Raw genomic sequence first — 23460 nt, 5'->3', positions numbered from 1 at the left:
CTTTGGGGTAACGTATGCTCTATGTAGGATTTTCTGGTGCATTTCGGAGTATGAAATGGAACCCAGTGTTTTATCTAGATAAGTGTTGGCCTCTAGTATCACTTTTAAGGAGAGATCTGGGAACTCTATTCTCCACTTCATAAGTCCCACTGAGCCTGTGTCTATGTTTAGTAAGGTGCGAGAGTGTGAATATATAAAGGCTGTGGAGAAGGTGTTATTCTCGGTTTGGCGTAGTGTTTTATCCAGATTGTGAGATTTATCCTGTTGTGGTATTAAGGACAGGACCCTCTGTACGTAACTGCAGGCTTGAAGGAATGGGAACAGTGGTATCTGTAAGTGTGGGAAACGCGCTATAACCTGCGAGTGTGTTAGTAAAGTCAGTGTTTCGGCATTCAAAAGTTGGTGGATAAATTTCAGGCCTCCATTGTGCCAGGTATAAAATATGTGCGAGATTGTGTGGGGTTGAAAGTCTGGGTTACCCCAAAGAGGTAGGAACAGTGATTTGTATCGTGATATTCCAAGTCGTGAGCGGACTAATCGCCATGCTGCACAAGTGGAGGATATAAGTAAATTGTTCTTTGCTCTATTTGGCATGGAGTTGGGAGTTGTATGTAACAGGGTTATCAGGTTCCAAGAAGGTGTAAAGGATTGTTCTAGATATGTGTTTGCATATATGCTCTGTCCGCTGATCCAGTCCACCGCAATCCTGTAATTAGCTGCTAGAGCGTAAGTATATAGGCATGGTAAATTTAATCCACCAAGGGACCGTGGTTGGCGCAATTTAAACAATGAAAATCTAGGGCGTTTCCCCGCCCAAATAAATGTGGATAATGCTTTATCCAATTGAGTGAATGTGTCCTTGGGTGGAATCAGCGGGAGCATCTAAAGCACATATAAGAAACGTGGGAAGCTAATCATTTTATACAAATGACTCCTGCCCATGTATGTAAGGGGAAGGTGGGCCCACCTGGCGAAGTCAGCATGTGTTTTAGTGAGTAGTGGTAAAAAGTTAAGAGAATATAGTTCAGATGGATGGCTAGAAAACACAATACCTAGATAGGTAATGCGGTTGTTTGGGGCCCATTGAAATGGGAAGGCGGTGTCCCAACCCATTTTGGCCGAAGGGAAGAAGGCCAAAGCCTCCGTTTTAGAGTGGTTGATTTTGAACCCGGAAACTTGTTCAAAGGACTTTAATATGTCTAGTAGATGTGGGATGGCCACTTTGGGGTTGCTAAAGTATAATAGGATGTCATCTGCAAATGCTGAGAATTTAAGGTCTCTGTCTGCCAATTTTATACCCTGCCATCTCGTTTCCTTTATAAAGTGGCGAAGAAGTGGGTCTAGGGCTAAATTGAACAGTAGAGGAGATAGGGGGCATCTCTGTCTTGTGCCACGGTGTAGGGAAAAGAGTCTAGAGTTATGACCATTAATTGTTAAGAAGGCTTGGGGGGTTCGATAAAGGGTATGAAATACCTGAAGAAAGTCTAGGCCAAAATTCTGCAATCTGAGTATTCTATCAATGTGGGCCCAAGAGACTCGGTCAAAAGCTTTGTCCGCATCACAACTTAGGACAATGTTCCCCGTCTCCAACGAGTCATGAGTTTTGGTCATGGCCGCTAGGAGAGAGCGAACATTATGTACAGAGTGTCTGTTACGTAGGAATCCTGTTTGGGCGGGATGAAGCAATTTAGGTAGGACCAACTGGAGTCGGGAAGCCAATATCTTCGTGAATATTTTAAAATCTTGATTCAATAGTGAGATTGGTCGGTAGGATGAGACCAGGGTGTGGTCTTTATTGGGTTTAGGGAGAACTATGACTCGTGCTGTGTTAAAGTTATGTGGGGCCGGGTGTCCTGTCAAAATTGAGTTATACAAAGTTAAAAGATGCTCGCTTATATGTGGTAGGAGTAATTTGTAATAGGCTGCAGACAATCCGTCTGGGCTGGGAGATTTCCCATTAGGTAGAGATTTAATAACTGCTTCCAATTCCGTTGCAGTAATGGGGGTAGTGAGGAGCTCTTTGTCTCCTTCTGATAAAGTGGGAAGGCCAACTTTTGTTAAAAACTCTGAGCCAAGTTCTGGTTGGTCCAGAGTGGCCGTATATAAAGTCTCAAAGAAGGACAGAAAGGTATCACTGATTGCCTCCTGTGTCAGCGCTGGTGAAGCGTGAGCGTCTCGAATAGTGGAGATATGTTTAGGGGTTGCATGAGCCTTCACCATATTTGCCAATAATTTTCCAGGGCGGTTACCCCAACGGAAATATTTGTTGGACTGGAAGGAAAGGAACAGTTTGGCTTGCTCCGTGCAGAGTGTGTCATAGACTAATTTAGCATCTTTATATCGTGTTCTATTGGATTCCGATGGGTCGGCCAATAGTTGAGAATAAATAGAAGTAACTTGGAGAGAAGCTTTAGCCATTCTCTCCCTTAGTTGTCTCTTCCTGGCGGCTACGTATGAGATTACTTGACCTCTAATGACCGGTTTAGAAGCCTGCCAGAAGAGGTTCATGTTATCAATATGTGTTGCATTGTCGCCTGTGTAATTGAGGTATGATTGGGTCAAGTAGAGTTTGAAGTCTTCTGAGTGTGTTAGATGTTCTGGGAACCGCCAGGTGTAAGAGTATAGGCGGGGTGTGTTCAGGGTAATTGATAGTGTAATTGGAGCATGGTCTGATAGAAGAATGTTAGCGATGGTGGTGTCTTGTATTCTATGTATTAAAGAGGAAGATACTAGCCAATAATCTAGTCTGGAGAATATTTTGTGTGGGTGTGAGAAGAAGGAGTATTCCCTGGAGTCAGGATTAAGAAATCGCCAAGGGTCTATGAGCTGTAAGGAGTCCAGCATTAGGGATAATGGTGGGGGAGTAGATCTATTCAAACCTGATTGTCTGGGACCACCTGACACATCTAGCATCGGATCTAGAACGACATTAAGATCTCCTCCTAGTATCAAGGAGCCTTCTACCCAATCCTGTAAGTGAACAAAGATATCTGAGAAAAATGAAGCGTTAGGCCCTGTGGGGGCGTAAATACAAGCCAGAGTGAAACGTTCTCCCTCGATATCAACCTTTAAAAACAGAAATCGGCCTTCTGGATCCACTCGTTCCTCCCTAATCTCATAATGTAGTGATTTGCGAAAAAGGAGTATCACTCCCCTTGTTTTGATAGTATATGATGCACTTCTAAAGTCTCCCACCCAGGTATCCCTAAGTACGTTAGGATCAGTGATTCGCCAATGTGTCTCTTGTAGTAATACCACATCGGGGTGAAATTTTTTAAGGTGGTTTAGTACTTTTTTCCTCTTGACTGGTGTGTTCAAACCCTCCACGTTCCATGAGACAAATTTGAGAGACCTCTTTGAGTTATCAAGGGGAGGTTCGGCCTCTTCAGGGTTCGACATTATCCAATGCCCAGTCTGATGGAACGCAGAAGGAGAAGCTACAATCGGTAACCCATTCCCCGGTCCCAGCGAGCAGGGGAGGGGTCAAAGGTGCATGTAAGGAAGTCATGTGGGGTCACTTTCAACATATAACGAAACATTTTGGTATATGTATAAAGTATTAACTGATTTAACTTTGGCCACCTATCAAAAACATTTTTACATTTTTTAACCCAATATGATAGTAGCAATAACCATCCATATATAACTGAAACCTTAGTATGAATAGAAAAGAAAAAGGGGAGAGGAAACAAAAAGGGAGTTGACAGAGCAATTGGAAGTATGGCCCTCCGCCATCCCCCTAACCCCATCGAGTAAGAAGGGCATCCACCCAGCAGTGGCTGTAAGAGCCAAATATACATAATTAACATTGCATTATCCATTGGAGCAGATGGGAGAGATGAAAGAGAAGAAAAGAGAAGGAATACTTGCTTTTAGGAAAGTCAATCAGCATCGTCCATTCTAGAATCAGAGTGTGAGTCTGGTATAGACTTGAGAAAGTTGCGAGCAGCCTCCGGGGTATGGAAAAAATGTGGTTTGCCTGCATGAAAGAGTCTTAACTTTGCAGGGTATAGTAGAGCGAATCTGATATTTTTGGAAAATAGTTCTTTGCAAACCGGGGAGAATTCTCTTCGTTGTGTTGAAACCTGGAAAGAAAAGTCCTGGAAAAGCAGAATTTTGGATCCTTCATGGTGGAGATCAGAGCATCTGCGATAGGCCTCTAAAATCTTCACCTTGTCAAGGTAGTTTAGCAGTTTAAAGATTACCGGTCTAGGGCGGGTCTGGGAGGATTGTGAGGATTGTCTATCAGGGCCGATACGGTGTGCCCTTTCGACCATGTAGGAAGTGGGTGAGGGAGGTAAACCAAGAGTTGTGGGGAGCCAGTGAGTAACCAAATGTAGTAGATCTTTTTATTTGACGGATTCTGGGAGGCCAATCAGGCGCAAGTTGTTCCGACGGTTGCGATTTTCCAATTCCTCGAGTTTATCACTCATGGCCGCCAAGGTGTTATCATGTGCTTGCTGTTGAGTTTGTATCGCATGATGGTCGTCTTCCAGTGTGGAGATGCGATCTTCGGCCTCTGCCAGGCGCTGTGTGTGTTGGGTCAGTTGTGCGGCTGCTGATGTGATGGCCTCCATTAATGGTGCCAGCTTGGCATCTAATAATGGTGAGATGATTTCTGCAATTTCCCTGGCTTTCTGCATTGTGGATGGGCTAGCCTGGGTGTCAGTGTGCGACAGGTCAACTGGGTCTCTTCTGCCCGGTGAGAGTGAATATCTCTGCTGAGTAGGACTTTGGTCTTTATCTTTAGTTGCTGGTTTATTTTTATTTTGAGAGTTCATGCACGCACGAGGCGTTTTGGCTACATACTTTTCCATAATGGGGAGTGCTGTTTAGATAGTTGTGATCAGGGGAGTGGAGGTACGATATGTATTATATAGGTGCTCTTTGTGAAAGGGGGAAGGTGAGGTAGGAGAGCTTGGTCGCCCCTTGTATTAGCAGTGAGGGAAAACCCCAGGCAGCGACCAGCGCGGCTCAGCCACGGCCCTGCACGAGGTCCAAGATGGCCGCCGTCATATAATGCACACAGCGTGTGCGGGCTCCGGTGGGCGAAACGGGGGGGGGGGGAGCGAGCCGGGACTAATGCCACTTTGTTCCCCACTATCTCCGGGACCCGCTGGTGTATTTGCGGGGTCCCCGGTCCAGGTCAAGCCGCTGATATAGGCTGGTTGTGACGCCTGGAGGGAGAGCTCTGGGAAGAAGCAGCCGGGTCGTTCGGCCCGCCCACCGGAAGTCTCGCTAGCTGCTTTTAGCAGCAGTGCATAGGCTAAGCCGCAGCCCTCTGGGAGTGTATCTTAGCTTAGCAGAAGTGCGAACGAAAGGATCGCAGCGCTGCTACAAAAAAAGATTGTGCAGTTTCTGAGCAGCTCGAGACTTACTCCTAGCTAGCGATCACTTCAGACTGTTTAGTTCCTGTTTAGTTCCTATTTTGACGTCACAAACACGCCCTGCGTTTGGCCAGCCACGCCTACGTTTCCCCAGCCACTCCTGCGTTTTCATCCGACACGCCTGCATTTTTACACACACTCAGTTACCTCCCAGAAACACCCACTTCCTGTCAATCACTCTGCGGCCAGCAGTGCGACTGAAAAGCATCGCTAGACCTTGTGTGAAACTGCATCGGCTTTTGTGAAAGTACGTTGCGCGTGCGCATTGAGCCGCATACGCATGCGCAGAAGTGCCGATTTTTAGCCTGATCGCTGCATTGCGACCAACGGCAGCTAGCAATCAACTCGGAATGACCACCATTATTCAAACCTTTTCATGGTACCGAAACCGGATGGTTCAGTACGGCCTATTCTAAACTTAAAGTCTTTGAAACCTTATCTCAAGGAGTTCAAATTCAAGATGGAATCTCTGAGAGCTGTAATCTCAGGACTGTCGGAGGGGGAGTTCCTGGTGTTCCTGGACATCAAAGATGCTTACCTCCACATTCCCATTTGGGCGCCGCATCAGGCATATCTCAGGTTTGCGCTGATGGACGATCACTATCAGTTCCAGACGCTACCGTTTGGACTCTCCACAGCACCGAGGATCTTCACCAAGGTGATGGCGGAGATAATGGTTCTCCTCCGCAAGCAAGGGGTGAACATAATTCCATACCTGGACGATCTCCTGCTCAAGGCGTCGTCCAGGGAGAGGTTGTTGCATTCCATCGCGCTCATGACGCGGCTGCTCAGGAGGCACGGTTGGATCCTCAACCTTCCAAAGTCTCATCTGGAGCCGACAAGGCGGCTGCCTTTCCTGGGAATGATCCTCGACACGGAAGTGCAGAGGGTGTTTCTCCCGGTGGAGAAAGCGTTGGTGATTCAAGCAATGGTTCGGGAGGTCCTAAAGCCCACCCGGGTATCGGTTCATCAATGCATACGTCTTCTGGGGAAGATGGTTGCTGCTTACGAGGCTCTGCATTACGGCAGGACCAGTGGTCGTGCTCTCACCTATACATGCACAAGAGGATACGCCTGTCTCCGAAAGCCAGGATTTCACTCCTCTGGTGGCTGCAACTTCCACACCTTCTGGAAGGGAGAAGGTTCGGAATTCAAGACTGGATCCTTTTAACCACAGATGCAAGTCTAAGAGGTTGGGGAGCAGTCGCTCTGGGGGAAACCTTTCAGGGAAGATGGTCGGATCAAGAGTCTCTTTTCCCAATAAATATCCAGGAACTCAGGGCAGTTTACAATGCCCTTCTGCAAGCGGCACACATTCTACAGGATCGCGCTGTTCAGGTGCAGTCGGACAATGTGACTGCAGTGGCCTACATAAATCGACAAGGCGGAACGAAGAGCAGGGCTGCCATGGCAGAGGTGTCAAAGATCCTCGTCTGGGCAGAAAGGCACGCAGTGGCGATGTCGGCAATCTTCATTCCGGGCGTAGACAACTGGGAAGCAGACTTCCTCAGCAGACACGCTCTCCATCCAGGGGAGTGGGGCCTCCATCCGGAGGTGTTCAAGGAGGTAACTGGTTGGTGGGGGGTTCCCTATATAGAAATGATGGCCTCACACCTCAACAAGGTCCAGGTCAAGAGACCCACAGGCAGTGGCGGTGGACGCACTGGTAACACCATGTGTGTTGAAGTCAGTGTATGTGTTCCCTCCACTTCCTCTGATACCAAAGGTTCTTCAACTCATGAGAAGAACAAAGGTTCTGGCAATCCTCATTGCTCCGGACTGGCCAAAAAGGGCTTGGTATGCGGATCTGCTGGATCTTCTGCTGGAAGATCCACTGCCTTTACCTCTTCGGGAGGATCTGCTTCTGCAGGGGCCGTTCGCTTATCAAGACTTACTGCGGCTACGTTTGACGGCATGGCGGTTGAACGCCAGATCTTAGCTCGGAAAGGTATCCCGAGTGAGGTCATTCCTACCCTGATACAGGCCAGGAAGGGGGTAATGTCTAAGCATTACCATCGCATTTGGAAGAAATATGTTTCTTGGTGTGAGGCCAAGAAGTTTCCGGCGGTGGAGTTTCAACTTGGGACTGAGATTGGGCTCCATCAAGGTCCAGATCTCTGCTTTGTCCATCTTCTTCCAAAAACAATTGGCTGTTCTTCCTGAGGTTCAGACCTTTTTGAAAGGGGTTCTGCACATTCAGCCTCCCTTTGTGGTGCCTACGGCGCCATGGGATCTTGATGTGGTGTTGCAGTTCCTGCAATCTGCTTGGTTTGAGCCTCTTCAGGAGGCTGATCTCAAGTTTCTCACATGGAAGGCGGTCACCTTGTTGGCCTTGGCTTCTGCATGACGCGTGTCAGAATTGGGGGCTTTATCTTGTAAAAGCTCGGCCACAGTTCCTGCCTAAGGTTGTGCCCGTTTTCCATATCAACCAACCTATTGTGGTGCCAATGGCTACTGACTCCTCAATTACTTCAAAGGCCTTGGATGTTGTGAGGACTTTGAAGATTTACATGAAGAGAACGGCTCGTCATAGGAAGAGTGACTCTCTATTCGTCCTCTATGATCCGAAGAAAATTGGATGTCCTGCCTCTAAGCAGTCAATTTCACGCTGGACCAGGTTCACTATCCAGCATGCTTATTCCACGGCAGGCTTGCCGTGTCCGAAATCCGTAAAGGCCCACTCTACTCGTAAAGTGGGCTCTTCCTGGGAGGCTGCCTGGGGTGTCTCGGTGGCACAACTCTGCCGAGCAGCTACTTGGTCTGGGTCGAACACGTTTGCCAAGTTTTACAGGTTCGATACTTTGGCCTCTGATGACCTCAGGTTTGGTCAAGCAGTGTTGCAGGAGCCTCCGCGCTCTCCCTCCCATACTGGGAGCTTTGGTACATCCTCATGGTACTAATATGGACCCCAGCATCCTCTAGGACGTAAGAGAAAATAGGATTTTGGTTACCTACCAGTAAATCTTTTTCTCGTAGTTCGTAGAAGATGCTGGGCGCCCGCCCAGTGCTTCGTTTTCCTGCATTGGTTTTATAGTTCAGTGTTACCTGGTTCCTAGGTAAGTTCTGCGTTATTTCCTGTTTCAGCTGTTGCTGAGTTGTTCCGGCATGTTGGCCGGATTATCATGTTTGTGTGAGCTGGTATGAATCTCGCCACTATCTGTGTAATTCCTTCTCTCGAAGTATGTTGTCTCCTCGGGCACAGTTTCTAGACTGAGTCTGATAGGAGGGGCATAGGGGGAGGAGCCAGCCCACACTATTAAACTCTTAAAGTGCCAATGGCTCCTGGTGGACTCGTCTATACCCTATGGTACTAATATGGATCCCAGCATCCTCTACGGACTACGAGAAAAAGATTTACCGGTAGGTAACCAAAATCCTATTTTTGCACACTATCAGCTAACAATTGCACTGTAAAATTACATGAACTCAGTAAACACTGGGGGTCATTCATAAACTGCAGCGAGCGATCGGGTCGAAATGACCCCCACTGTCCTTAATCAAGTGCTGGCCTGATACAACAGGAGAAATACTTTTTGTTCAAAGCTGACTTGCTTCACTGGGCCTAATTCAGACCTGATCATAGATGTGCTAAATTTTGCACATCTACGATCAGTTTTCAGACATGAGGGGGGACGCCCAGCACAGGGCTAGTCCGCCCCACATGTCAGGCCCGACCCCTCCCCCCCCCACACACACGCACAAGTACAAAAGCATCGCACAGCGGTGATGCTTTTGTACTGGAGGAGTAGCTCCCAGCCAGCTCAGCATCTGCGCCCTGGCAGGGAGCTACTCGCCGCTGCCCAGGTCACAGTGGCTGCATGTGACATCACGCAGCCGCAGTGGTCCGCCCCCATTGGTCCGGGTACGTCTGTGTTGCCTGGACCGCGCCGCCGGACCACCCCCTCCCACCCAGCGACCGCCTCTGTCTGTCAATCAGGCACAGGCGATCACATGGCTAAAACAGCCGTCGGCTGTCTGGCATGCACCGGCGCATGCGCAGTTCAGACTTGATCGCTGCTGTGCAAAACCGCACAGCACCGATCAGGTCTGAATTAGACCCACTGTTGCTTGTAGAGATCTTTCACTTGCACACACAAATACTGCTTTTCCACTAAAGTCCCTGGCTTGCCACAGAGTTTTCCACTGCAGCTCACCTGGGTCCTTGCCGTGTGAAGCCTTGCTTGGTACCCGGGAAAGGATTCTAGGGTGACTGGACCTGGGTGGAGCTGTTTCCACTGACAAAAATCCCATGTTAATGCGCGCTCACATGCACTAATTTAGGATTTTCAAATCAGTGGTAAAGGGGGGAAAATTGTTTTTCTCACCTGGTTATAAGCATTGTACTGTGCTTGAGTGCTGCAAGTTCCACGTAAAGGGAGAAAAATATTAAAAACTAAATATGTTAACTGATTCTCTGTATCAGGTTAATTTAATAAAGCAATGGATAATCTAAATGCAAATGATATATTATGTTTTAGAATTTAGCATCACATATCCAATTCTAAAGCACTATAGGATTTGCTACACTATACATTAAAGGCACTGGCAATTCTGGATCCTCATTTCCTGAAATGTACTCCCAACTCTGCCTGTGCATCATACAGCCGAGGTTTTCCAGTACATCATTACAGCCGGCATACCATACTACACCCGTTTACCTTGTGTGAGTACATCTTTTGAAACATCTAATACCTCATTTAGAGTTAGGAGCAAATCCAGCTCAATGATGTAAATCTGCTTCTTGGCAGATTGTCCTGCAATGCAAGTGGAGTAAATACAATGATATTTTTATATGTAGGGGTAGTACCAGCCGCTTTTGCATATAGCACACAACAATGGGTCATTTTATTTTTACACTACAATTTAGAGCTGTGTTAGGACATGGCTCGTGAGTTGTCGCAACTACAAATCTGTCCGCACATTTTAAATTGGTTCCGATGCAGAATATCATGGGTTTGCTGAGATGCAAAATTCCACCTTATAGCTGGATTTCTTTTAACTCTAAATAAGGTTCATATAATTTACACTTAGACCCACAACAACTACAGTAAAGGAGATTTGACGGCAAATGGTGTGTAGATAGATCTGGTTCCTTTGGTCTTGGATGCTCAACTGTATTTGTGACTATCAGCATTACTAGCTAAGGAAATTATTCATCCCTTTCAAATGTGAATTTATTTAATGTCTTTCCATTGATATATTAAGAAGATACAGCTTCCTATGAATATTTAAATTTTATAGTAGTACTCATTGCTACTTTATTTATTTTAACTTTTAAGGTTTTAACTAGTGATTGGTGTTTTTACGGGCTGAGGCTTCGCACACATAGCTTTGAATTTAGAGTGGAATGCACTAACATAAACAATATGGCTTATTGGATGGTTAAATTCACAGAACAGAAAACAACATGATGCACTAATTTACAAATACTTAAAGAGAAGGCTAATATTCCTTGGAGTATAATATTTGTGGGTCCTGAGGCTTCACTCATCATTTTGGTCCCTGCAGGATGACAAATGTGCCATAGGTATGTTCATAAGTATGCTACAGCTGATGCCAGGAGCCAGAGGGAGAAGAACACACAGCAGGCAGATGGAGAGGAGGACCCTGTGATATGCTGGTCCCAGTCCCACACTGTCCATGGTTTCCAGTCAAGTAGTGAAATAGTAACTTGTTGTCCTGAATAAGACAGTTTTCCTCTGAAGCCTTAACATATGCATATAATAAAAAATATATGTAAATCTTTGATCCATATTTATGCAAGCACAACAAAACAACTAGTGTACTGCATGTTAATACTACCATGCCATAATACAAAGTGTGATTAGTGTCTTAATAAAGTAGGGACTGAAGTGAATATTTAAGTGCACTTGCCCATTCTTTGCAATTCAACCTGTTTTTTCAGATAAGCACCGGTACTAGATGGTGGTGCCCACAGTGTTGTGAGCACTTGCTCTGTCTGATGGGAGAAATGCAGCAGTTTGGGGATTTCGCTAGTACAGACTACAAATGGTTGCCCTTGCTTTTACAACTTTGGGGGTTTCCAATAAACTGTAGTTAATTACTGTGGCTAATTGTCCCACGGGGACTATCCTATTAGCCCTGATAAGCTGGCGCAAGTTGCGGTTTATAGGGGACTTTGTTTCACCTGTCTCAGGCAGACAAAACCGAAACCCCTTTCTAAATGGTTATAGTGCTATACTCACCCTTCTAAATTATTCTCGGGTGTAGTAGGGTATGCCGGCGGGCGGGCTCCCGGCGGCCAGCATACCGGCGCCAGAATCCCGTCCGCCGGCATACCGACAGCTGGGTGAGCGCGAATGAACCCATTGTGGGTTCGCTGTGCTCGCCACACTGCAGGCACCGTGGCGCGCTACGGGCGCCGCGCTATCTATTCTTCCTCCAGGGGGATCGTGGACCCCCAAGAGGGAGAAAAGGTGTCGGAATGCCGGGTGTCTGGATTCCGGCACCGGTATACTGTGCGCCGGCATCCCGACAGCCGGCAAACTGAAGACCACCCTTTGGGAGGGACAGCAGTGCTCTACCGTAACATATATACCGGTACTTACATGGAGGAACCTATAGAAGGTGAGCATAACATTGTGCCTTTGAGATATATATCTTGGTGCTCCCCCTTATTTAACAGTTATCTATCCCAAGCAGTTCACGTTTACCACCTTATACATACTGTTGACGGTAATTACATCATCGAGTGAGTTCTGCTGGATCCATATAAATTCATCATCAAACACTAAAAGAGCTATTAGACAAAACAGGCAGTTTTGTCTATATAAAGCGCTCCCTTGGTATTTTGAATACCTATTATAGTTTTCATGTAAAAAATGAGAACAGGCTGATCGGGTCCGGAGCTGATGTCACATGCCCTCCCTGAAAACGCTTGGGAACGCCTGCGTTTTCCCTGACACTCCCTGAAAACGGTCAGTTACCACCCACAAATGGCCTCTTCCTGTCAACCAGCCTGCAAATGGCTGTGCGATTTAAATTTTCGCACCAGCCTGTCGCTGTTCGGCGATACCTGTTGTTATTTAGCGACGCGTGTGCACATTGCGGTGCATACGCATGCGCAGTCTATCAATAATCACCTGCTGTGCGGAAACACACAGAGCGATCAGGTCTGAATCGTGCCCTTAGTTGTTTCTTCTTCTCTGCTGCAGTGGATAATAGGCCACATCCTATATTTTAAAGGGAAGAATTTTGCCCCTTCCATTTGCACTTTTGCAGAAATGCACATTTGAAAGAGCATTTTGAACCATTTAAATAAAACCTTGAAACACACACACAAACACACACACACACACACACACACAAAAGTGAGTTGTGAAAGCTATAAATAATTGCAAACAGAAATTAAGATAATCTGCGCAGTATTTTAGGAGTTAAATGCAAATGTTAGAATTAATGAAGGGTGTAGTTCTAAAGTTATCAAACAGATTTTAATGAAAATGTAGGAGAAAAAAAAGGCTATTTGCAGGTTCTCATTAAAGCCAATATCTAATATTGGATGAACTTTCACAGATACATAGCAATGAATAATGCTATTTTTATAATATAATTTCTGTATCATTTTATGATAGAGCTGTTCAAGCAGTAAAAGACAAGGGAACGCTCTACAGCTCATTCTCCTTTATATATTACAAATATTTTGTAAGATTTACTTGCACTATAAAACAACAATATAACACATGCACTTTTACCTACTATCTGTCAATCTAGGTCCAACGTAATGTAACATGTAAATTCAGTGTTGGAACATGTGAGGGGTGGACCCAGATGAACAAATATGCTTTGGGCCCCCTCCTCAAGTTCATAATATGTCAGTTGTCAGTGGATGTGTTAAGTCAGGCGTTGGAGGAGTATCCGATAAGTGGACTTTAGCTTGAGAAACAGAGTTCACTGAAGGAGGAAGGAATCGAGGAAGTCAGATATAGTTCCTCCTCATGGACTTCTGATATAAATTGAGATACGTCAAGTGTACACACGGACAAAGACTACTGAAGACTGAGGACAAAGGTACTATTATCTGAAGATACTGGACAAAGAGTGGAAATGGAGCTGTTGTGGTAGGTGAGCGCCACCAACGATGATTGGACACACGGAAGCGGTGAATTGAAGACCTGGACTGTGAAGACTGGGTACTGGATACGATGACCAGAAGTTAATGACTGTGAAGACAAGGAGCTTGGTAGTGGTGACTGATAGATGCTGGCTGTGAAGACTGGATACTTGGTAACTGCGGCTGAAGAACACTGAAGGGACTAAATACTTGGTAACTGAGACTGAAGAACGCCTTAGATTGGATACTTGAAAACGATGACTGAAGAACACAGAAAACTGGATACTTGATAACTATGACTGAAGAACACTGAAGATTGGGTACTGGATAACTATGGATGAAGAACACTGAAGACTGGGTACTTGATAACTGTTGCTGAAGAACACTGTAGACTGGATACTTGATAACTGTAACTGTAGAAAACTGAAAACTGGATACTGTGGCCAAAGAGCACTGAACAAGAACCCTAAGGATCCACCAACAGCACCAAGACACCCAAAGCTACCGCCCAGTGAGCGAGCAGCTGCAGAGAGCGGCACCGGCACTGGACTCTGGTCCAAGGTACAGCAGGTGACAGAGTAACAACCTGATATGCAGGGCTGGAGACCTCCAAGGATACAGGACGCGAAGCAACAGGAAAACCTGTAGGAGCACAGAGCTGAAGCACTTGCTTCAGAAAGCAACATAAAGCACTGCCAGTTTTTAAATCAGAACTGACCCCTTTTAAAAGAGGAAACAGCTGGATTGGCTGAGAGCCTACAGAGAGCACTGCTATTGGCTGCACTGCATGAATTGGTCTCCAAAATGTCGGCTCCCTGCACTGCAGGAACACAAGGGAGCGCTCCATTACTGAGTCCAGACTCCTGAGCTCCAGAGCCTGCACCTCTGCTAGACCTACCACACCTCTCACCATGAGTGGAGACCAGTCACCCACCACCACAGCACTGCCAACACCTGGACAGGCAGACCACAGGGCCCAATGATGGAGGTGAGTCCCCAGACCATGACAGGATGACAAGGGGGGGAGTTAGTGATGGGGAGAAAAGGTGACAGGAGAGGGTTACAGGGAGAGGCAGATGGTGTCAGGGAGAGGCAGTCAGTGATGGGGAGAGGGTGACAGAGAAAGTGGTACAGGGAGAGGAAGTGGGCGATGGGCAGAGGGTGACAGGGAAAGGCAGTGGTTGATGGGAAGAGGGTCACAGGGAGAGGTAATTGGTGACAGGAAGATGTAGTGATTGATGGGGAAAGGGTGACAGGGAGAGGTAGTGGGTGATGAGGAGAGGGTGATAGGATGAGGCAGTGGGTGACGGGGAGAGAAAGAGGGTGATGGGAGAGGATAAGAGGGAGAGGCAGTGGGTGATAGGGAGAGGTAGTGGATGACGTGGAGAGGGTGACAGGGAGGGAAAGTGGGTGAAAAGGGAGATGGTTACAGGGAGATGTAGATGGTGACAGGGAGAGGCAGTGGGTGACTAGGGACAAGCAGAGAGTGACAGGGAGAGTAGGAGGGTGACAGGGGAATCAGAGTGTGTCAGCGGGAGGCAAGGAAGATGGATGGTGGGTGAAAGGAAGAGGCAGTGGGTGATGGTGGGAGAGGCAGAGGGTATGTGAGATCTTTGTAGGAGGCAGTCAAGGGGGTAAAGTGGGTTCAAAGGGTTCACTGGGACATGAAGAGAAAGTATCAGTAGGGAGACAGGCAGAAAAAACATGGGGGTTTAACAAACAAGTCAAGGAAAGACAATACTAGTGGACGAATTTAGTGAGGGGATAGAAGAGGAATCATATCAGGGAAGAAGAGCTAAACAGTTAGCTCTGTGGGGAAAAAAACAGTATATGCAAGTGTGTGTGAGAGAAAGAGGGAGAGAGATATGGAGAGGGATTAGACATAGAGACATGTGTGTGTGTGTGTGTGTGTGTGTGTGTGTGTGTGTGTGTGTGTGTGTGTGTGTGTGTGTGTGTGTGTGCGTGTGTGTGAGAGAGAGAGAGATTAAGGGGTCAATTTACTAAGCTTCAGCTGGAGATAAAGTGGACAGAGATAAAGTACCAGCCACTCAGCTCCTAACTGCCATGCCACAGGCTGTGTTTGAAAAATTACAGTTAGGAGTTGATTGGCTTGTACTTTATCTCCATCCACTTTTTCTCCATCCAAGGGTTAATAAATAGACCCCAAACCTGTGTGTGTGTGTGTGTGTGTGTGTGTGTGTGTGTGTGTGTGTGTGTGTGTGTGTGTGTGAGAGAGCGAGAGATTATGTATGTGTGTGCAAGAGAGAGAGAGAAAATGGAGACATGGGAAGAGAGAGAGAGAGAGAGAGACTAAGAGAAAAAGGGAAACAGATAGAGAGGAAAAGGAGACATAATTGAGAGAGAGAGAGAGAGAGAGAGAGAGAGAGAGAGACATGAAGAGAGAGCAAGACATGAAGAGAGATAGACATGAAAAGAGACAGAAAGATGAGAAAAAGACAGAGAAAAATGAAAGACATAGGTATTAGGTAGAGAGACATAAAGGGGGAGATTCAAATGTTTGAAAAATCAGTTGGGTGTCTGTTTTTTCCTGTCTATTAGATAGGAAAAAAACAGACTACCAACTGACTTTTCAAACATTTGAATCTCCCCCAAAGTATCTAAAAAGGGAGAGAGAGAGACAGACAGACAGAGATACAAAGAGAAAAAGAGAGACAGACATACAGACATAGGGGGATATCCAATTATCCCCGGTAAAACATGGGGTCCGAAAAAACAGCCGTTTTCCGGACTTTTTTCCGATGTTTCACCGATTATTTTTTTACAGGCTATCCAGATTGATTCAGATAACCCCCATAGAGAGAGAGAGACAGACATGAAGAGAGAGACATTAAAATAGAGAGAAACATGAAGAGAGAGAGAGTTTACAATAAGTAAATTGAAGGTCTGCTTATTGATGAAGCAGTAATCCCTGGTGTGAGTGAAGATCTGCTCTTTCACAAAGTCCACGACAAAGTTATCCACACAGGGCCGTAATTAGGTGTGTCCGCAGTGTGCACCGCACATAGGGGGTAATTCCAAGTTGATTGCAGCAGGATTTTTTTTTAGCAGTTGGGCAAAACCATGTGCACTGCAGGGGAGGCAGATATAACATGTGCAGAAAGAGTTAGATTTGTGTGTTTTATTTTGTTTCTGTGCAGTTACCCTGGCTGCTTTATTTTTACACTGCAAATTAGATTGCAGATTGAACACACCCCACCCAAATCTAACTCTCTCTGCACATGTTATATCTGCCCCACCTGCAGTGCACATGGTTTTGCCCAATTGCTAACAAACTTGAGGCTGCGATCAACTCAGAATTTACCCCCATATTGCTGCATGGTAGTGGGCGGTATCTGTTTAATTACTTTCACCTTTTTGAAGCCCAGTTACTCCTGACCTCCCATCTCCTACTTCCACCACTAATACCTTTACAACCTTCAAAAACTTAAATTGATAGCTCTTTTTTATTCAGTCACACTGTCCTTTATTATATTTCAAGATGCTGACATACTCAGGATTTGGACCCATTGCTGTACACTATATAGATTTGCTCGATGCTGATTATATTTTTACAAAGTACAAGTAGCTTCATATTGTTAAAAAATCTTTATGCAGTGTCAAAGTCGAAAAATATAGCGACCTATGATGCCTTGTACTAACCCCATGCGCTTGCCCGCTGCATGTGCACATTCTCTCCCGTGCGTGCGCATATTCGCAGTTGCGTGACGGCGCCTCCACGGTCGTGCACTCAGGCACGTGGTATGCGCATTTACGGTAGAGTTTGTGTGCGTCTGGCGGGCGACTCGATCGTTACATAGTTAATCTAAATAGTGTATTTTATAGGTTATGGTCCCCTTAATAATATCAGTAAGTTTGTTTAGTGTAACTGGTTCATGGACAGAGAGATCCCTCTTTACATGATGCGAAGGGTCAGACAGGTTTTGAGCAGTGGTGTTTAGTATGCAACGGAAGAGTATATTATTAGTAACATTCCGGTGTAGGTTTGAAAGAGATTAATCGCTCCTGCGTATAGTTATGTTCATAAGAAGTTTATGGACATTTACTGTATTTGCAGTTCATTATCCATGCGGCGGGAAACCTGAGATTCCCTCCCACCTGAGCAGTTTGAAATAGTCACAGCCCACCTGTTCGAACCAACCTATGACCTTTTGTTATAATGTGAAGACAGATTCCTGTGTCCAATGAACAATGAGATTGTAGGGCCCTTTGTAGTGTACTGTATGTAGTGTATATAAGAACAGCCAGCCTGGGCCAGCTCAGTCTACTCTCCACAACGGTTTTCACCATTGACTAACTAGAGAGCTGGTTCCAGGACTGCGCTAGCGATCATTCCCCACGTGTGTAAGTTCTGGCTGTTCTTATAGTGTATATAAGAACAGCCAGCCTGGGCCAGCTCAGTCTACTCTCCACAACGGTTTTCATCATTGACTAACTAGAGAGCTGGTTCCAGGACTGCGCTAGCGATCATTCCCCACGTGTGTAAGTTCTCTGTGACCAACTTATTCTCTGTCTGTATTTGCCATTCTCTCTCTCTCTCTCACTGTTATTGTTTAGGATTAAGACGCTATTGTATATTTATGTCCAGTTATTCGGTTTAGGTGTTTTATGTTAGTGCTGTAGTGTATAAGCTGTTAACTGTTTTCCCCTTTTCACATAGCTAAATATCATTAGTAAAGGTGTTGGAACCTCAGCAAGGTGTCTGTGTTTCTCTAGCTAGTATAGAGGGTTTCTGAGCGTCTCAATCGCTCAATCAGCTTTTATATAATAGAGGTTAATCAGCGTTACATTGTGTTAACATTACAAGACCAAGGTTTACAGTATAAGCTTAGCCTTTCAGTGTGTTGCATACAAGGTTTACTGTGTGTCATCCTGTGAGCGTCTGCGCCGCTCGTGTTCCTCTCGTGGACACATCGTCCGCTACGCTAGTAGCGTAGCATTACGGTGTTCGGGCCGCCTATAGCGTGCTCGATACCCAGCGTAAGCCGTGAGCGAACGTGCCGCTCGTGCGTCTTGACCACGGCCTAGCGTCTGCTATGCTAAGTGCGTACCATTACGGTACCCCGTACGCCCATTGCGTACTGAGTCTCTTACCAATATATAGTGAATGTTATAAGATAAATAATTAGCTTTATCAATTGGCGGCTCGTCCGTCCTCCACATATCCGCTCTAGCGAACACAAGCAGACTTTATCTGTCAGCAAAGGGTGGGAAGGTAGTATCCCTTCGTATCCGTGTTGGTGGTGAGGGATACGGTAGTGCTGACTAGATAAGCGTCTGCATCGCTACGCTGTAGGAGTGCTGGTGGAATCCGGAACCGGAAGGTAAGAACAGTACGCTATTGTCTTTTAAAACTGTTTAATTTCTGTTTGGTACACATTGCATACGCAACACAAGCACACACGTGTATTTTCATTGGTATTTTCACATCTCGCCTTCCTGTTTGCCATTTATCATTGATAACGTACTGAGAAAGATTTGTTGCTATTGATAGTTAAAAGTAAAAATAATACGTAAGGAAGTAATTTGTAAAACACGCACACGGCTTTGCCTAAGATACAAGGAAGTTCTGTGTGGTGCTCGGTAAATGATTACAGTTAAATATCATTTGCATTGATAGAAACGTGTCACTTGTGTTACTGTGGACATGTCTGGCCTGTGTACACGTGTCCCTAACAAAGGGCGGGACAAGCGTACGCGACGCAAGGGCTTACACACGTAGCGTATATTACGCAACGGAGCGTATGGGTACGCCCACGTAATACAAATCACACGATAGTATTGTTTTAGTAGGCGATACGGAAGCAACGCGATAATAGCGCAAGTTAATCTCAGTGTCCTAAATTTTAGCGTAAAAGATCCTTCTCTAGTTGCAACTCCTCTGGGACTAGACTGCGATACTGAATGAAAGGGATTTCTGTACAGAAACAAAAGTAAAGAGTATATGAGGTGAAAGAGTGTGTGCATATATATATATAAGTTTCTCATTTTTGGGTGGAACCACAGGAAATCGAGTTCTCGTGAGGTACATCCGTGAAAGTGACAGCGCGGTGGCTTGGGAGGCATCCCTTGTTAAAATATTGAAATAAGAGCATTAGAGTATAGCAGATTAGGAGGTCTACTGTAGACACAGACCAGGAGGTCACGGACCAGGAGGTCCAGAGACAGACCAGGAGGTCTAGGTGCAGCAGACTAGGAAGTCCGCCATAAGATAAAGTCAAGAAGCACAACCCCAGGAGGGTTGGTGCGGTACCCATATAGGCCATTAAGCTCTGGCTGAAGGAATTCGCAGTCACAATTTTCGATTCCGTTGGTCGTTCCGCACATAAGATTAGTTGCTTATGTGCAGTACGATTGTACTGCATGTAATTGTGTGCATTAGTTTGTAACTTGACCCAGTACCGTTTGCATATGAGAGGGGTCATAAACGCTATTTGTACATTCTAACGTGATTTGTGTAAAAAAAAATTATTTTAAGGGAGGTTCGCTGGTCACTCAGGAATTCTCTAACAACCGATACTTGCTGGGGACGGGTAACCTACTCCCACAACACCCCAGTAAATAAAGGTTTATAGGGGCCCTAGGTTGGGTACAGCAGCTCTGAGTCAGTGATTGAAGTACTGGCCAACGTGGGCGAAGAGTGGGTGAAAGCACTCGGTCGAACTTTCACCGTCGGCTTACCCTGGGCAACTTGGTTTTTGTAAGGGTTCGCTGAAGACCCTGATTTGAAGGTCAGAGGTAGTGAAAGCAACACCTGCAAAGATGGGGGCCAGTTGTTCAGGTAAGGGACGATCAACCCTGGTTCAGGTTGATTTAGTAAACCGGCCCTTAAAGTCGGCAAGGTATATAACGTGTGATACAGATCAGGAGGTCCAAGATGAATCACACACAAAGGTTTTCAATGAATGGGAAAGAATGACTGTGCATGACGGGGAAAAGTTCCCACGGGTAGGCAGTTTTAGTCCCAAGGTGTTACAAAATTTAAAGAAAAGGATATGTCTAATTAAGTCCGCGAAGAGGCAGATCCGACATTATGATTGTTTACAGTTATGGCAACGGGAAAGTGAAATACAAGGAGGATTAGCTTACACAGCTGACTCTCACTTTGGTAAGAAAAATATGGCAACAAGAGAGAAAGTGGTTACAGAGAATGGCACACTGGTGTATGATAAAAATGCACTTAGCAACTGTATTATTGATGATAAGAATAATTGTAACAAATGTAATAATGATAAAAGTAAAACTGTTAAATGTACAACTGTTAACCCGTGCAAGTTGCACCCCATGTTAAACTTCCCTCAGGATTACAAGCAAGAAAGTGAGCCCAGCACGATGTCGGCACCTTTTCCAGCAGCCATCATACAAGACATCCCGGTGGACGCGACCCAATCGGTAAAGGCAGTAGTCGAACCCCCTAACGGAGGGTCAGGTGAGGTCGTGTCCACAGGTACGTACGGTGTTATATATCATGCACAAACAAATGTACCCCATATTATAGAGTCAACACAAGATGATGTGGTTGAATTTAATCCTGTCAGGGTGATCACTGTCCCCAATGGGAAGACTGACACTCAGGGAATCATTCCCGCCAGGGACAGTGCAATGCGCCGTCCCTGGTCCCGGACAGAATTAAGGACAATTATGTCTGAATTCCCTGATCCTAGGAAAGATCTAGTTGCATGTCAGAGGTTTATTAAAGAACTAGGAAACTCCACAGAACCCACCAACAAAGGTTGGCGGACAGTGCTGAGGGCATGTTTGCCCTCCAGTGTTGACCCTGCAAAATTTATTACTGATTGTAAATTAGACACAGAAGTACCTCTTACGGAGGAACACAATCAGGAATGTATTAAGCAGATCAACCGACAGTTAGGAGTATATTTCCCAGCCGTTGTCGAGTGGAACAAAATCTTCTCCATAAGACAAAGTGAGGGGAAAGTACTTCTAATTATTTCAATCGAGCACTGCAAGTAATGGCTAGAAACACTGGGATCACGGACATTGAGAGAAATGCACAACATAGAGATAAAGGTATAAATGGATGGTTTAAAGGAAGTGTTGAGAACAAAGGTACAAACCTCTCTACCTAACTGGAGAGGTGTCTCGGTGGCTGTTTTGAGAGAGTCTGCTATTGACCATGAATGGAACATCAAAAGACACCTGGAGTCACAGGGCAGTAAGCAAATGACAATCAGTAGACAAGCCCTGACAACGAAGTCACACCAGCTTAAGCCCCAAACCCCTGTGAGAAATTCAAATGTGATAGTTTGTTATCATTGTCACAAAGAGGGACATTTTGCAAGAGATTGTAGATCAAGAAATATACAAAAGTCATATCAACCCCCTAGACAACGACATGACCATGATATCCAAAGAAACGGGGAAGCACAGGGAGGTAAGAAGCCTCAGATCCCTATGGGTAAGTCAAAGGTGATAAGATGTTATAATTGCCAGAAGGAAGGTCATATTGCACGAAGTTGTAGGTTTAAAGCTCCACAAAAGGTATATCAACCCCCTAGACAAAAACATGAGCAAAGTCATGACACACGAAATTGTGATCAGGGATCATATAAGAAGAATTTTGGGCCGCACCTGTAATTTGCAGCCAGTAAAGCTAATCAGTAGCCTTGATAGTAAACCTGAGGTTGCAGGTAAGGATATTGGGAGGTCAGTTCCTTGTAGACACAGGAACGGCCGGGTAAACTTTGTAATTTATCTGTAAATGTTTCTGTTTCCCCATCTCTGACGTTCATCGGCAGAACTCAAACATCACGTAGCTACTTGGTCTTTGCAGAAGTCTACCTAACCCCAGTGTGACCTACCGACATCGGTGTGTCCTGGCCAGGCACAAAAGGGTGGAGTGTGGAAATACTGGTGGGGGAGACTGCGCAAAGATACCAATGGATGTGATGGTGTGACAGCCTGATGGTGAACGGAAGATCTGACAATGTTTTTTTTTTTGTTTGTTGTTTTAGGTAACATATATATGAATTGTTCTCTCTCTCGTTTGTTTTTTTTTGTCTCTTCTCTCTCATGTTCTCATGCATCACAGATGGTATGTCACACATCAGTTAGACAAATGGTAATGCAAGATTTTTTGCTCCTTACAGAAAGATCGCAGATTTGGAAGGAATATCATATCACCGGAATGTTCGTTTGGAAGATTGAGAGACAGCACCTTTAAGATGACAACAGAGCAAGAAGAACAACAAGACTAGAGGACAAAAGCATCGTAACATTTTTCTTTCCCCTCAAATTATTTTTTGTACCCCCATTACAAATTTCTCCTTCTCCTCCTGTAAGATGGACTTGCCCCAAGAGACTGTGATCCGGATTTTCCTGTTGACCATGATGTTGACCAGAGCAGTCTGTTTCGGTGAGAGTACTATGGAGGTCGAGAAAGGATCTGGAATGGGTTCTGATGACCAGGATGGAGGCGTAGATTTCCAAGAGCAACATAATCACCGAGTAAAGGCGAGTATCAGAAAATGATCTGGTAGCATTGACAATAGAAGGAATTGTGAAGGATTGTTAGCTGAAGAGAACTGCATCTGTAGGCATTGTGACAATATAGTTGAGGATGGGTGCATCAAGAAATGTCAGTCCAGTTTTAATGTCTACATGGACCGGCATCCATTGAGTGACTATCACTCCTTAGTGGGTAAAGTGTTAAACCAGACAGACTGTTGGGTATGCTCTCAAGTACCTCAAGGTCACAGCAAATCAGGGCTAGTACCATTCCCTTTAACTGTAGGAGAGGTACTTGAGTTAAGTGGTGGGAGGCCGGTGGACAAGAGGTTTAATATCTCTAGTCCTCCTAGTTTGAAGCTCCACCAATATCATGTGGATAAGTCCTTAGTATGCTTTAACATTTCCAATCCCCGAAAGCCGGGAAATTGGGAAGTGTCATGGAGTAATCAAACCATGACATTTTCACATAGAGCCGATAGAATGCCCATAGATTCAAAGCTTATACGCCAG

Source organism: Pseudophryne corroboree, chromosome 4 (assembly GCF_028390025.1).
Source record: "Pseudophryne corroboree isolate aPseCor3 chromosome 4, aPseCor3.hap2, whole genome shotgun sequence".
Taxonomy (NCBI): Eukaryota; Metazoa; Chordata; class Amphibia; order Anura; family Myobatrachidae; genus Pseudophryne; species Pseudophryne corroboree.
This window is presented reverse-complemented; position numbering follows the sequence as displayed.